The following is a 16,087-nucleotide window of genomic DNA, read 5'->3' as shown; positions in this document are numbered from 1 at the left end:
TAAAAGTCATAAAACATGAAGCAAATAGTGTCTATAAAGTTCGAAACAAGTTAGGAAAACATAAAGAATTATATTTTAGATAACATCTGTTGACATTAAATGGCACTTAATTATCTCCGTGTTATTAAATATACTAAAGAACCATAATGGAAATTTTAACCAATAAGGTATTTCATGTATTTCTCACCCATTCGGTCATATTTTACAACTCCCTATTGATGAAAAATAAAAAGGAACAACTGGGGAAAATAAGAGAAATAAATAATATCAAATCCTAGATTTAAAAAGAGTGGGGTTGACAGGATAAATTTTCTAACTATCATGTCAATAAACAGAAACGACACACAGAATATGTTTTGAAAGAAGTACACAGGATAAGTGACAATATTTAGCTCTTTCCCAGGGGAAAAAAATGCTAATGAAGGGAAGTGCAGAGCCTGCAAACCACACCCATGTGCGATGGAGAGCGCATCTGCTCAACAGAGGCCCAGCCAAAATCTGCAGGTGTCAAATGCCAGTAGAACACACAGAATGATGGAAATGGAGAGAAATTATCTTTTGAAAAGTACCAATATTCCCAAATTTTGTTAATTCTGCATGCATGCAGATATCATGAGCCTTTTCCCCCCCTCATCACATTGTATATGGAGTTTTATAAAAGTCTAAAAATGAACAATAACAATTGCTCTCTCTGTGATCAACAGAGCAATCAGATGACCAAGCTGTCATCTCATCAATTCTCCTAGGAAATGCCTGCATGGCACCACCACTACCTTCATTCTTCCTAAAAAGCAGATCGGAAAGACGAACTCTCATTATCGATACAGAACTTTTGAGAGATATTTCTGTAAAGTGCACCAAAGACGTGCAGATTTTGTGAATCATTGGTTCTGTGTCTGTGGATTGTGATGCCAATCAGTTACAAATTACAGGCCAGATGCCACTCATCCTCTTGCCCTCAGATCTGCAGAATGGCTCTAGATGACTTTGTGAAAATGACACCCTGAATTATTAAAATAAATTTTGTCCCTAATAAGCTTCTCTCTAAGCCACTAAGATGCACATTGTGTTAAACAGTGATTTGCTATCATACTGGAAAATATGGTTTGCAAATGTGATTTTCACACAGTTTATTGAGTATCTTCTTAAACAATTTCCTAAAAATATACTATGCTTCATATTACTGTAAATAATAAACTTTAATAAAGTAGTTCAAGTATGTTAATTTATTCCCCCCAAATCCTATGAGATAGAAAGCCCGACATTTTTATTATCTGATTACAGATCTGGAAAAATGTAGTGGCTTTCCTGGGGTCAGCTCATAAATCGCAGGGGCAACACTGGAACCCAAGTCTTTTGACTCTTACTCTAGTACCCCTTCTGTCGTGCCATTCTGTTTTTATTGTTAAGATGTTAAATCTTTGTTTCATAAGGCTCCTTTGTACCATTGATAGATTCTTTATCCAATGGTACACGAAGCCTCTTATTTAGATGTAGTATGCAAATTTATACATTGGCTTCCAAACATGCACAAGAAACACACGCATACAGCAATAGTCCATTTACTATCTAAATAAGTCAATAAGTGAGCCAAATCATCATTAGAACGTAGAAAAATAGATAAAGAAATTCAGATAAATAGCTTATAAAAAAAATAGAATTACCTACTGATTTACACAAACCACATAACCAGAAATACCCACCTATATTAGGTTCCTAAGGCTGCCATAACAGAGTTTTACAACCTGGGTGGCTTACTGTAACAGACATTATGCTCTCATAGTTCTGGAGGCTAGAAGTCGAAAATCAAGATGTAGGCAGGGCCATGCTCCCTCTGAAGGCTCTAGGGAAGAAAGCTTCCCTGCCTATTTCTAGCTTCTTGGTGACTTTGGGAGTTCCTTGGCTTGTGGCAGCCTAACTCCAATCTTTTCCTATAGCATTACATGGACTTCTTCCCTGGGTGTCTTTGTCTGGACCTCTTTATAAGGAGACCAATCATATTGGATTTTGAGCCCATTCAAATCCAGTGTAACCTCACCTTAATTTAACTAATTACATCTGCAAAGACCTAATTTCCAAATAAGATCAAATTCTGAGGTTCAAGGTGGACATGAATTTTGGGGGCCACTATTCATCCCAGTATACAACCCTTGCTTGTTACTTGTAGAAATCCCCTCTTCCTTCCACAATACCCTAATATAGGACCTCCTTCCCCCCCTTATCTCAGGAGGCATTGGAACCCTCTCAGTTACAGAGTTCTTTTTAATCTTACTGGTCTAGGGTGTTACATAGAGGTACTAAGCAATCACATCATAGGTAAAGGAGAATGGAGAAGGAAAGAGAGAAAGAAGCTGTCTCTGATAGCACCTTTTTGTTGTCCCAACACACTCCATTTTGAATCTCCACTTCTTTACCTTCCACAAATTTATTTTTCCCCAAATCCCAATGACTGTGAAGACCTCCTCCTGCTCAACATAAATGAATTTTCAAAGCTACTCAGCATACACAACAGTAAATCAATAGACATGTTTAAGATCCAACCAAATCATTCTTTGATAGCTACTTTACTTAGTCAAAGACTTGTGCACTCTGTATAGTGATTATAGATAGAGAGGAAAACCAGACAGTGGCAGATGAAAGAAAAAGAGATATACCCTGGGATGAAAATCATGTTTGTTTATTTAAAAACAAGTAAACACATATACCAATCCATATAGGTAACCACCATGTGTTAAGCAATTCTAGTGGTTTATGATGTGATCTCGGGCTGATCTCTGAAGAGAATCACTTGAGTTTTCACTGACTACAGTACTGTGACATGTTAATTTTTAGTGTAATGCTAGGAAAAGTTTAACAAATTTAACCCTCCCACCCTCATTCTTGACTTTCCCCCTCCCACGTCCACCCTTTAAAATTCTCTCATTTTTGACATGGAGCTGTGTAAAATTCTGTTTTGTCTCCTCCAAAATCTAGAGCATTGGGAGATATGCTCTTGTCACCACAAGCTAGAACAATGCATGCCATTGCCCATGAAAGCATCACCACAGTTGTATAATTTAAGAACAAGTTACTTTCAGCAGTATTTGTGAACTGATGTAGGTATAAATAGTCCAATATACTGAAATTTTTCAATTCTCAACATATAAGAGATACGTTGTTTTCTCCTTGCCTGCTATATATATCTTCTTATTTATTTAAAGTTTTTTTTTTGTTTTTTTGGTTTCTTGGCTGAGGAAGATTCACCCTGAGCTAACATCCACTGCCAATCTTCCTCTTTTTATATGTGAGTCACCACCACAACATGGCCACTGACAAGTGGTGTAGGTCTGTGCCTGGGGACCGAACCCAGGCCACTGAAGAAGAGCAGGCCAAACTTAACCACTAGGCCACTGGGGCTGGCCCATTTTAAAGTAGCGGAAGGCAGTATCTGGGGCAACATAGATGCCGATCAGTTTTTTATTAAAGAATAACAAGAGAATTTAATGTTTCAACTCTGTCTTTTCCCAAAAAGCAGTTGGTATGTCCCACTCAATTTAATCCTTAAGTACTCTGGTAGTCATTAATGTTCTTCAGTAACTATTAATTGTTCTCCCCACTTCTGGCACACAGAAGGATTGAAATTACTGGTCCCTGTGATTGGATAGGGCCATGTTGATGACTTGTGGGCAGAAGAGATATGTGTCACTTCTGGATAGGAACATTTAATTGGAGTACGACAACTTTCAGTGCTCTCTTTCATTCTTACACAGCCTGGGATCTGGATTCACTATGACGAGCAGAGGCTCCTGCCAACCTGCATTAGATGTGTAGCATAAGTGAACAATAACTCTTTGTTGTTAACTTCACAGAGATATGAGTGATATTTGTTACCATAGAATAACGGACACTTTTCTCACTGATACAAATGTAGATACTTGACTGTATCTAACATCATAAAAAGGCTACTGAGTTATGTATTTATGAGAGTCGATGATAAAATCACACACTTTGCTTTTATTCTTTCAACTGTGGCCATTTTTGAGATCATTGGCCAAAAATTTCCATAAAATAAGAATATTTTCATTTTATAATAACTTGTCATTTGATTTTGGCAAGTCCAGCTTTCTTTGCATTCTCTCTCTTCTAAGTGTTTTCTTTAAATTCTGATTTTAAAATCAGCAAATCCAATCTACCTATATAGTCAGTTTGCTTAAGACTTTAACAGTAGTATGGGAAAATATATGATTCTATTCCATGATTTCAAGACAAGGGTGCTTGACTTGTACTTTGTTTCCGTTTTAATACCACTCAATTATAATTAATTTTGATGATCTTTGTCTAAATTAGAAGCAATGGGCAGCTCTGCAGGAAAGGAAAAGGATAAGGGCAGCTTACAAAGTGCCCTGTAGGTAACCCCAACCTAATTTAAGTCACGCTTGATATGTAGCAATAGACCCTTGGAAAATGTCCGGTGATTCTCTAAACAGAATAAAAGTAGCAGTTGTATCCCTGCCCAGACACAGTAAATTTGTGTGAACATGGTGCTTTTCATTAGGCAATCAATAAGATATTTTATTGGTTCCAGAACACTGCACAAAACCCACTAGAAGTCATCTCACTCCACTGTTTTGTGTGAACACTACAATTAACCGAAGGAAAAATAAATTAGTTTTTTCTGAAATCTGGAGGTTTTCTACTTGTAAAAGCCCAATTACAAATTAGCAAGCTGTGAATAATCAGATTACAAAATAATCAGTCTCAAAGCAGCAAGTGCTTCACTTGTAAAAAATCTGCAAAGATTCACAAAGTTAAAGTTGTATGGTAATTGACGGCAAAAGGAAATAGCGAGGATATTAAATAAAATTATTTTTTACCTCAAATGTCAGCAGATTTAGTCTATAAATCCTAACACTACTTATTTTCTGTTAAAGTAGTACAGAATTTGAAGGAAGGCATATGCCAAGTTGAAGTAGTTTTTATGCATTTGGACTTCAGATTACTTGCTAATAAATTACTCTCTTTTATTTTATGTTGATATTTCCTCAACATTTATCATGTGGTATCATTTATACAATATCATTCAATTTCATTTCACATCAAAAAGTATTATTTAATGTTTCAAAATATTGGGGCACATTTGTTAATCTGCCTGTTCATATTATACCACTGATAAAATGACATAGCTTGCTGTCCATCATTTTAAGTTTTATTACCTCCAGAAAAGAATATGAAAGCAAAACCAAAATTCTTTCAAAAGAAATGCATGTCAAATACAACTCTTTTGCTTCCATCCCTACATTTCTCTTCCAAGGGCTTTTCCCCCGAAACTGGGCTTTCACTCAAAAGGGAGTATTGTCCTCACGACTCTGAGGAGTATTCCTGCTTTTGTAGATGCCATTCCCCTCAACTAGTGTTCTTTCAGATTGTGTCTGCTTCTCCTGTCCCTCTCGTCTTTTGAGATATGGCACAATTTTCTTATCTTTCAGAACGTTGTATATGTATATATATTCACTGTTGTTGAACTTTTATATAAACTCTGCACCCTTGTGTTTAAGCATCACTACAGGGCCTGATAAAATTAAAAGAACAAGTAAAAAATATTAGGAAGAATTAGTGAAAGATGGCAATAGTAGCAAGATACAATTAAATCTCCTCAAGTTCCCCTATAAAAACTTAGAGATCCACTAGGATAGTTGGTCAAAAAACCCTTGGAAAATATCTACCAAAAGCTACATGTCACAATAATCCCAGTAGTTAGTGACATTAACCTTTTTGTCAAAAGAACAGAGGGAAACAACAGAAGATCTGATGGACATAATAACAATAAAACCTGAAAAGAGACAACGGTTACTATCAGAAAATTTCAAGGGTTCAACTTGAGATGAACAGCTTTCAAACCGGGAGAGGTTCACAAGTGAGTGGCGAGGTCTGTGAAGAGTATGAAGGGACTGAATTAGACAATTTCTTTGACAAAATCCAAAATCCATTTATGTTATAAAACCCTCAATAAAATAAGAATTGATTGATAGATCTTAACAGAGATAATACAATCTTCAGCCAACAGCCAACATTCTACTTAGTGTAGACACAAATGAGACATCCTCACTAAAGTCAGAAACGATACAAATACTCTGTTGCCTCTACTACCATGTGACCTTTCCTTGCAGATACCAGACATTAAAACTGGAAAATGACGCGTGTGGGGATGGACTATAATTAGTTTTTGGGTGGTGAACTTGATGTAATCTACACAGAATTCAAAATACATTATGATGTATATCTGAAAGCTATATAATGTTATAATCCAATGTTGCTGCAATAAAAAAAGAGAAGAGAGAAATAAAGAAACTGTGGACTTGGGTTGTTGGGTATGGGGAAGGTGAGGGCATAGCTGTTTGAAATACACCTTAAAAGTTCACTACAAAAAGAAAAAGGAAATTAAAAGCATAAAATGGAAAACAAGAGGCAGAAGAATTTCTATTTTACCTGCCTTGGGTGCTCTATTTGATAATTTAAAACTATTTACACACTTACCTGTTTTAACTGTATATTTTCTTCCCTAGATTTTTTGATTGGGAAGAAGAAAGGCTAGAGTACTTGTTTCATATTCCATATTTCAGAGATTAGTGTTACACCAATTTGGGTACTTAGTTATTGTTTATAAATGACAAGAGACTGTGTGTTTATAAATGACAAGAGACTTTAGTGTTTATTAACAGAAATTTCAACACATAGGATAGTAAATATATTTAAGAATACTAAACAATTTTGTTGAGAAATTAGTTTGACCCTGTCAGTGTTAAGAAGAAGAGAATACACATTAAATATTTAATTTAATAACCCATTATTTTTGAAAGATTTAATATATGAGTATATAAATATTTTGATAAAGTAAAACACTTAAACCATTTTATCCACTTTTTGCATAACCTTTTAGTCAAGAGAAACTACTGTTAGACTCACATATGGTTCAGGAATTGAATTCCTCTTTACTTGGATGGGGAAAATGACGTGAAAATGAAGATCTCCCCATAGATAATTTCTATATAATGCATGTACTTTGTTGGTAGCTGTCATGGTGCTAGGGAACGTTTACATTTAAACTAATAAAACTGGAGAGACGCTTCCTTTAAGGACTCAGAAGTCTTCTCTATAAGAAGCTTTACTTCTTCAGAGAAAAAAAATATCATGACATTTTCTACGTAGTCTCTTAGTATCCCATTTCATGTATGAGGCAAAGTAGAAGGTTTTGAAGCTTTCCCTCGGATTGATAACATAATCAGTTCCATATGAAATCCACAGCCTTCCCTGGTGAGCCCTAAATCTACTGATGCCCAAAGAGCTGGGTCCTGGGACATTCAAAGCTGATTCACCTCCTCTGCACTTCACGTGTTGAAAGCTCTCCCATGCAAGAGTTAACCCACCATTTTGTTCTTTCAGCTGCAAGGCTTAAATTGCTTCCCCTAAATCAATCTTAGAGGATGTAAACTTCGTTAAGAAAGTCTTTAGACCAGTTGCATTACCTTCATATCCTTGAAGTCAACACCTTGCTTCTGGCATTTATTTTATTCCAGGTCCCCCCACTTCAGACATTTGAAACGTACCTCCATGACTTTGCCAAATCTGTATACTATCTTTAATATTGAAATAAATTTTAAATATGATTTTTGTTTAACTTTATTTTGTTCTAAGCAATAATAACCATAAAGGTATTGTTTTGATATGTAAATTATTCTTTTTTTAAGCACATTAAAATAAACACAATGAATACAAAATATGTGACCCTGTACCACTGGCAGCAATATGAGGTGTCAATGCTGCCTGTACCACTCTGATATGTACTTCTATCACATTGTTTGCCACCTTGTCCACCTTACTTATTGTTTCCAGGGTACATATAAATGAATATGTGCATCTAGAGTTGTGGGGGACTAAATCGAATTAAATAGCACATTTTCTAAATTAGTTTGAAGTTTTATCTCATTTCATGTGAATTTTTCACTTATTCCACAATATATTTGCTTGTTTTAATATAAAAGTGCAATTTTGTTTTTTCTTTTATAGCAATATTTTAGTAAAATTTGCACTCCTGGAGGATATGCTAATTTTGTAACATTAAATATGAGTGTTAAGTTTGGTTTGTTCATCCAATAAGTATTTAATAATTTTCTATCGTGTATCAAACACTACTCTGAAACTGGGTTCAAACAGTGGACAAAGCAATGACGTCCTTACTGTCATGGAACTTACATTGTAACTAGACAATAGATTCATTAAATGAACAAACATATAGATACTATCAAGGAATGAGACGAGTTATGAAGAAGAAAAAGGAACAATAAAAATAGCAAATGACAGTGGGTGGAAAATAATTTGAGGAATGGTAGAGATGAGCAATTATAGTTGAGTAATGAGAAAGATTTTTAAGTAAAGAAGAAGGATCCACATGAATATTTTAGAGATGGAAGTTCAGTTCCCACCTCTAAGCTGGAATAAAGATTAGGAATGTGTTCTTTCTAGTTTTGTAATCCATGTTCTATTAACATAAAGTAGGTTGTATTTGGAAGGGAAAACATTAGTACCTTCTATCACCACCACTATTAAACATATTCACCCTCATTTTATAGACAAGGAACCTGGGGCCTAAAGGCGTGAATTGATTTTTTCAAGTTCATCAAGACAATAAAGGTACAACTAAAACTAGAAGAGTGAGTCCTAAATTTTGTTGCAATAGACATTCTCTGGACACCTCTAAAAGGAATGCTGATGTCTGATTCCCACTCTGCAGATCTTCTAATTTAGTTGTTATGAAGTATGACGTGGCTTTGAGGTTTCTAAAAGCTCACCAGATGATTCAGACACGCAGTGAAGATTTGGAACTGAGCGATTCCTGCCTTCCAGTCCTGTGCTCTTTCCATCTCTATCAGGTTCTTCCTGAAACACAAGACTCTCTAGATGTGGAAAACAGCGGTCAGATTCTTTGAATTCAGGAGTCTCCTCCGAGAATGGTAGTGATCAATAGACGAGAAACAAATTTCGGGGGAATAGTGGAGAGAAGGTTGATTATAAGAATATTTAGTTTAATACGAGTAGAGAAATTTTGGTGTACCTCTGTTAATATTTACAGGAAGAGAACTTCCAGGTGAGGGTAAAGTACTGAAACCCTAGCACAAACAAAAGCCAACCAAAAAAAAAAAAGTCTTCTAACATTCATTCCTGTTATCTATTTTCTCCTGCCAGGCCATTTATTGAGAGTTACAGTAATTTTGTTAAAAGTTTGAATGGAAATCCCAAGGGCATGTGTGTGTATGCATATGTGTATGTGCATTTTACTCCAAATTCTTGAAACGTCCAAAGCAAAATGTTTGTTTTTTCTCTCAATATTTGGATAAATATTAAGCTTTTGAACACAATTTTCAATCAATTAAACATTTTTTTCCCTGATATAACTCTCACTTGACAGGTTTCTTACTTGAACTCTTAGTTTAGCTTGCCAGACCAAACTTCATTTAATTAGATAGACAATGCTATATATTGCCATTGAGAGTGATTTCCATTTAGTGGATAGATCAGTTCAAAAGGCACTTGAACTTCACCAAGACATATCTTTACCTCACTATTAAAAAAGTAAATTACATGTTTCTGATTAAAAGTATAAAATAAGGAATTTTCTTCCTTCTTATTCTGTGTAATAAATATTTCGCAATGCTAGAGTCTTGAGTTCTGAGACTGTGCCATTTTAAACAAGAGCAAAAAGCACAAGTTATATAGTAGTTCAACTAGAATTTTGAAACGAAGCATCATCAAACATTTAGAACCACTAGTTCTTTTTTCTCTATTATCTCTCTAAATTAAGTAGCAAAACCTGTAGATCAATGTAAGAGGCACTAGTAGTGTCAATTGCTGGATAATATTCTTTCTAAATCTTTTTTTCCTGAAAAACCACACAAGATATATATTGATTTGCTTAGGAGAGAAAAGTTTGGGAGGCACAAAGGAGCTATTGTGGGTATAAATTAGTTGTTTGGTTTTGATTTGATGCCCAGAGTTAGGCTGAATTCACTTTGGTCTTCTCAGATCGAGAGCTCTTCAAGAGCGTTACCAATGGTAAACCCTAATCATACGGCAGCCGTCAATCATGTGCCATTCAGAGCCACCCTTTTGAGATTCACAGAGTATAGTCTAAGCGTAAAAGAGGAAAGTGCAAATTGCCTTTAGAAACCCAGTATTTTTAAAGGAGAAGAGAACTGAAAACATAGTAGCGAGAAATCCAGTAATGCAGGCTCCTGTCACCAACGATCTAAATTATGTTCAAGTGAAAGTTGAAAAAAAAATTCAGTAAAATATAAATTTTTTTGTCTGCAATATATTCACTGAAAAATCCAAGACAATTTCCACAATGGTCATAAAGCATTCTGACATATACTTCTGTATGCAAATGTGTGATATTCACTGATAGATGTGTATGTGTGCATACGTATTCCTTGATACGAAACGTAATTAGTTCCAACAATTTACCCCTAAGTAAAAACTCATATTGTGGCTGTTGTGATCCATTTTCCATAACGTAAAAAAAAAGTGTTTTTATTAATGGACAATTAAGTAAAAAAGTCAACTTGTAAACTCAATAATGTGGGTTCATAACTAAATTCTTCAGATAACTGCAAACTTTGTACTTGAGTTTACAATATGTAAAGATTATTGAAGCAATGAAGAATTGGGTAGCACCTGCACAGCAAGCCCTTGTCTGTAGTTTTGTAACTATACTAATGAATAACGACATCATAACTTTCAGAAACAACATGGAGGGCAATTTTTCACAAAACAAAGGAAGTTTTCTCTCTTCTTATTCATAATGAAGGTATATCATATATATCTAATATACCATATGTATTAGATACATTAGATAAATATTAGATAAAATTGTTCTCCTGCCAGAACATGTGATATAAGAGCTCACCAGGTGGACATCTGCTATACACTGATGGCAGGAATAAAATGCATGATGGGAGACATGGGCTTCCTTGACCTGAGACCAGGTAACGACCATACTCCAAACCTCTCTAAGTGATAACATATTTCCATGATTAGCAAATTCCTCTATCTATCTGTCCATCCATCCATTCTACCATACTTCTATTTACCTACCCATGTGTATTAATGGTTTATGTAGGAAAAAATGAAGTATGGATAGGAACAAAACTCTGTATGTATAGCTTTTTGTTTTTCTTCACCAGGCAGGCAGTGCTTTCTTGGGTGAGAAATCGGAACCATTGCTTGAAGACCATATGGGGATAATCATTGATATGTAATGACTTAGGACTTTGATATACTAAGGCCACATGCTAAAGATTTTGTTGGCTAACTGATAAACATAGTTAATGGTGTTGCAAATAAAGGTCTACAAAACTCTGCAAAATAACCCATGTTTATTATAAAAAAGGCTGAAAATGTGAGATTTTCTCTAAATTAATTGATTTATAAACCAGACAGTTGCTGACAGTACCATTTTCTGAACTCCTGAAGCTTTACATTTTAACCTTCATTTTGAAAATACCATGCTATAGTACCTAATTTGACACACCTAAATATAGTTATGTGCTCATAACCTCTTCACGTGTGTACTGTTTCGACAAATTGACTATAAGCCCCTTGAGGACCTGCTGAACTGTTTCATTCTTTTATTTCACAACAAACCTACAAACGTGGCAAGGTCCCAAGAAACTTGAACAAATGTTGACGAATAATGAGATCATTGACTAGCATTCATAATATTCCCAATATGAAAAAAAGCAAGCACTGGGTATTTGATCTGTTTGGTAAAACCCTAATTAGCTTTACTGATCTTCATGATGATTTTTATTTCTTAGACTTGGAGAAATCTTGGAAACATCACTTTTTCATAAATAGGTTAACATGGAAAGATGAACAGAAAAGAAAATTATCCATTTGGAGAAAATACCTTTTATTAATGAACTGGAAATTATACTCTTCTATAAAAATACCTTAGAAATACAATTTTTACCTTAGAAGATCTCAAACTTAAGCCCTGCTTTGAATGGATAAAATTGCATTAATGACAAATAGGATATTTGTAAACTTCAAGTCATTGTTCTGTAGCTTCTAAGAGCTGTTTAGAGGGAGGGTATCAGGACGTTGAGTTCACTATCCAGGCTACTGGTTACACTGATTTTTGCCAGAATGTGATTTTAAACACGACGTATCATAACGGCTCATGGAGGCAAAAAGACTAACAACTTCCACATTCTGTTTTCTGTGGTGGAATCTTCTCTGAATATCCCCAGGCCACTGTTCTTGTTTATTTCTGCAAAGCAAGATTATTTTAGGTTGTGAGAGAAGAAAAGCTTCACTTAATGAACATCATTTGGAGAATACTGTAGCGAGGTGTTTGATTCCCATTGATTGTAAATGTTTCAGCTAGTCACCAGAGGCTACAGACTCACACACAGCCCCACACATGCACATCTGAACTCCTTGATGAGAACGAAGAAAAGAAGCCTATTGTGTTAACGACTTTTTGTGAAGAAAGCCAATTACAGCTAATTTCGCATTGCTCATTGTACAGTTTCTGAAATATTCAAGCTATTGTTTAAACACTCATAAACTTGAGAATCAAAAACACCCTGGGTTTTAGTCCAGGCTCCATCAGTTACTAACTGGGAGACCTTAGGGAAAGGTAACTTGTGAAAAAAGGAGATAAAACACTGCTGTCCTCAGGATGGTGTGCAGATTAAATAAGGTGTTATATACACAATTATTTAAATTTTAAAACCCTGTATCAAGCTTTAGTTACTGTTATTAATAGTCGTAAGACAGCTTTGTTGCAAAGCATGCTGACATATCAACAATACAGACCTATAGAGAGAGGGAGAATGTACTCATTTACCAGGGCTACTATAACAAAGTACCACAGACCAGATGCTTAAACCACAAAAAGTTAGTTCCTCATAGTTCTGGAGTCTAGAAGTCCAAGTTCATGGTGTTGGCAGGGCTGGTTTCTTCTGCTGTCCTTGGCTTGTAGATGTCCATTTTCTCCCTCTGTCTACACGTGGTTTTTCCTGTGTGTGTGTACCTCTCTGTGTCCTAATCTCATTTTATAAGACACAGGACATATTGGATTAGGGCCCACCCTTGCAACCTCATTTTAACTTAATTGTCCATTTAAATACTGTATCTCCAAATATAGTCACATTCTGAGGTACTGGGTGTTAGGACTTCAACATATGAATTTGGGGGGGACACATCCAGCCCATAACAAAGAATGTCAGGATTATCAGGGATAAAGGAAAGTGGCAAGTGAACTGGCTACAGATTCCCTGCAAAGTCAGTCAGACATCACATAGCACACAGTTTAGGAGTGAGGCTTTGAGGGCAGGAAATTTACCATGGACAATTTTGATATCTCAAATATCTTAGACCATGCCTTACACAGAGTCAGCACTTGGTCATTGTTTGTTGAATGTACAGAATCCAAGCGACCTCAGGATTGATTGGGGTAGACATCACATGTGAATATATTTTTGAATAATAATTGATCTTTCCACGTCTACATGCTAATATATGTATGGATATATGATATACACGTATTGATATATTGATGTATTATATATTACTAATAAAATATATGTTAATATATGATATTCTGCTAATATATTACATATAATACATAGTTATATTTTCTATAATATATTGCATATATTTTATATAATATATTGCATCATAATATATCATATATGAAGTTGATATGCATACAATATAATGTGTATTAATAAATTTATATATACTACTATGTAGAAATGGAAAAACTAATTAGGGGGAACTTGCAATTTGAATGAAAAGTAATAAATGAGATAATATATTAGCACTTCAGAAAACGGGAAATTGCATTCAATTAATATTTAGGAGATAAAATCTGTAAGACTTGAGGATGTTTGGATGCTATAGTTCATAAATATATGAATAACGCCTACATTTCATGCTTGTATAACTAGATGCATGGAGGTGCTATTTCTTAAAATAGAGAGCACTGGGCATGAATAAGTTTTAGGGAAGAGATATTGAGTTCACTTTTGAACGTGATAATCTTGAGAGGTATTTGATATTACCAAGTGGATATCTCAAATAGTGTATATACATCACTAGAGTAACAAATTACTCTGAGTTACAGAATTGTATTTTTGCACAATTATGTATAGATGCTAATTTTAGGACTAGTTAATTGGACATCTACTACATTCAAGAGTACAGTAATAATAAAAAAAGATAATCTCCAGTGTCAGGTTAGTGATGAGATAGATATTAATCAAATAATCACACACAGAAGTATAAAATGAGACCTGTGGTAAGCAGTGTGAAGAAGTCCGTTGGATTTAGTGGTGTGAGTGTTATTCATGATCGTCCTCTAACGGTCTCTCCTCTCATGATCATAGATCCCCACAAGAGCACTAGTGTAGGTTGAAGTAAAAGTAGGAGGTGATGAGATGAGTTCCATGAATGTATACACAGTTACACATATTTGGGAAGTTTGGCTTTGAAAAATGGGAGGAAATTGATAGCATGTAGCTAGAAAGGGATGTGAGGTCAAGTGAAAGGAATACTTTTTCTTTTTAATGGCAGATATTTTGAGTAAGTTTACAAACTCACTGAAAGGATCCAGCTGAGAGTCAACTGTATATATAATAACAGGATAAGATTGCCGATAAGTTGTGAAGAGATGGGATGCAAATTCCATTTGAGGAGCCTGGTCTTAGATGGGGAGAGGAGTGCTCCTCTGTTGTAACAGGATAGAAGGAAAATATATGCTGCTGGTGTCAGAAGACTTATATTGTGCCTGATAGTGAGATGTTGAGACAGTGCTTTGTGAAAGCTTTTAATTTAAAAAAAAAGTTTATTTTAAAATAATTGTAGATTAGCATAGTAGTTGCAAAATATAGCAGAGCTCCTGTGTATCATTCACCCAACTTCTCCCAATGATGACATCTTACCTAACCAAAGTACAATTATTAAAACCAAGAAATTTGTATTGCTACGATACTTTAAACTAAACTACAGGCTTATTTAGGTTTCAAGAGTTGTGTAGTTCATTCAAATTTTATCACATCTGATTAATGTAAATACCACCACAAACCAGGAAGCAAAACTGAGCCATCAGCCCAAAGAAACTCCCTCGGGCTACCATTTCCCAGTCACAGAGTCCTCTCCTCATCCTAACCCCTGGCAGTCACTGGTCTCCTCTCTGTTACTCTAATTTTGTCTTATCAAGAATATTAGATAAATGGAATCATACAATATGTAACCTTCTGAGATTTTTTTTTTTCCATTCAACGCAATGCCCTAGAGATCCATCCAAGTTGTTGTGCTTATCAGCAATATGTTCTTTTTCATTGTTGAAGAGTAGTCCACTGTGTGAAAGAACCATACTTTGTTTATCCATTCACCCATTGAAGAACTTACGGGCTGTTTCCAGGTTTTGGCTATTACAAATAAAGCTACAATGAACATTCATGGAAATTTTCTTTTGTGAACATAAGCTTTCATTCCACTACGATAAAATTTCAGGAATGAGATTGCTGGGTTATGTGGTGAGTCTATGTTTATCTTTATAAGAAATTGCCAAACTGTTTCTAGTAAAGTTGATCTGCTGAGAGGGAGAGAGAAGATGGGGAGATAAGGTGGCACATATAAATATTTGGGGAGGGTGAATAAGTTTTCAAACATATGCTAGCTCTCATATAAAACTAACATTTAAATTATTTACCATCAAGATTATTGAAATACATCCCCATCAAAAACATATACACACATTGGATATATTCAAATAGTATACATTTTGGTTTTTGTTGTGAGAAAGATTGGCCCTGAGCTAACATCTGTAGCCAATCTTCTTCTTTTTGTTTGAGGAAGATTGTTGCTGAGCTAACATTTGTGCCAATCTTCCTCTATTTTATGTGGAATGGCAACACAACATGGCCTGACGAGCTGTGCTAGGTCTGTGCCCAGGATCCAAACCCACAAACCCGGTTCCACTGAAGCGGAGTGCACGAACTTAACCACTATACCACCGGACCGGCCCCAAATAATAGTATCA

The 16,087-nt window shown here is 35.2% G+C and overlaps 1 long non-coding RNA gene across 1 annotated transcript in view; it reads right to left on the bottom strand.

The window, feature by feature from the left end:
- The window catches only part of LOC138923748 (uncharacterized), a 141,511-nt gene that overhangs the window by 36,835 nt on the left and 88,589 nt on the right, over positions 1 to 16,087 (bottom strand). The gene's annotated exons all lie outside the window — the stretch shown is intronic.

Source organism: Equus caballus, chromosome 4, assembly GCF_041296265.1.
Source record: "Equus caballus isolate H_3958 breed thoroughbred chromosome 4, TB-T2T, whole genome shotgun sequence".
NCBI lineage: Eukaryota > Metazoa > Chordata > Mammalia > Perissodactyla > Equidae > Equus > Equus caballus.
This window is presented reverse-complemented; position numbering and strand designations above follow the sequence as displayed.